General features: G+C 32.1%; 1 protein-coding gene across 2 annotated transcripts in view; it reads left to right on the top strand.

Annotated features, from left to right (window-relative positions):
• LOC119585610 (eukaryotic translation initiation factor 2D-like) overlaps nucleotides 1-1,090 on the top strand; it is an 18,116-nt gene that overhangs the window by 7,672 nt on the left and 9,354 nt on the right. Inside the window, exon 1 of one of the 2 annotated variants that reach the window (XM_037934279.1) lies at nucleotides 456-539. The exons of the other annotated variant lie outside the window; for it this stretch is intronic. The gene's annotated coding sequence lies outside the window, so the exon portion shown is untranslated. Of the gene's footprint in view, nucleotides 1-455; nucleotides 540-1,090 lie in introns of those variants that run through there. 2 annotated transcript variants of the gene reach the window in all.

Below are 1,090 nucleotides of genomic sequence, written 5' to 3'. Positions count from 1 at the left end.
TAAGAGTATACTAAGAAAATGTATTGGAAAATAAGTGCTATAGTTTAAGCAGTAAATATTCTCTGATATGCAATCTGGTTTTATTTTCACATGTTAAAATTTTGTCAAGATATTTAGCATCCAACACAGTTTACCGACTAAAATATTATATGTCAACGACTCCACATATTTCAACAGTGTATGTTGTATTTACGCCATGCTATAAAGGTCTGTGTGATTTTTATAATCCCTAGCAAATTTTCAATCGGGGATATACCTATATGAAATAAGGATGATAATAAAAAAAAGACCCTCCCAAAAATTATTTCATCAATACGCTCCATAATCCTTAGCTCATGATCCATGGTGAAATTAAATATATCGTAATATTTCTTTTCTCAATCCCATACATAGCCCAGATCTTTATTTTTTATCAAATAACCAAAGTTTCCAAAGTGTGTCGAAAGTGGCGCAAAAGTGTTGGATGGAGAGCGAGTGAGACTGGGACACTACTCGTCTTCTTTAATTATATTTTTTTACTTCTTCGTCTCGGAAATAAGGTCTGTGGTCTGCCTCTCTGGTTATTCTGTGCTTGTAAATAGCGAGTAATTATTTTGGACTATGAAAATTATAAAATTTGTGTACGTGGGTTGAATGTTATTGCTGTCATTGTGACACATGTTGCAATATTCTTTTATTTATTTATTTTATTATATTATTATTATTATTTTTATCATCATCTTTTTTTCGTGTTGTAAATGGCAAGTTAAAGTCAACTTGGGATGAAGCATTTTGCATAGTTTATTCAGGCCGAAACCCTTATATTCTCAAGACGAGGAAAGTGATTGATTTGCATGATTTACAATTTCGGATTTTGGAATAATTGGATTCGGTTTAGTTACCCTTTTTTTTATTGTTTTTAGTTATTGACAGCCATACAATACGAGATAAATCATAGCTGCAACTGATTGACTGATAAGGTCTGTTATGAATAGACCGTATGTTGTCGGCTGAATTAACCGATAATCAGGAGACATTTGCATATCAGTGGATTCCTTTCATTTTCTACTACCCATTTATATAGGAATATTGTCATGGAATCTCCCCCATT

The sequence above is a fragment of the Penaeus monodon genome, chromosome 20, assembly GCF_015228065.2.
Source record: "Penaeus monodon isolate SGIC_2016 chromosome 20, NSTDA_Pmon_1, whole genome shotgun sequence".
Lineage (NCBI taxonomy): Eukaryota > Metazoa > Arthropoda > Malacostraca > Decapoda > Penaeidae > Penaeus > Penaeus monodon.
The sequence above is the reverse complement of the archived record's forward strand: the minus strand, read 5'-3'. Positions and strand labels throughout refer to the sequence as shown.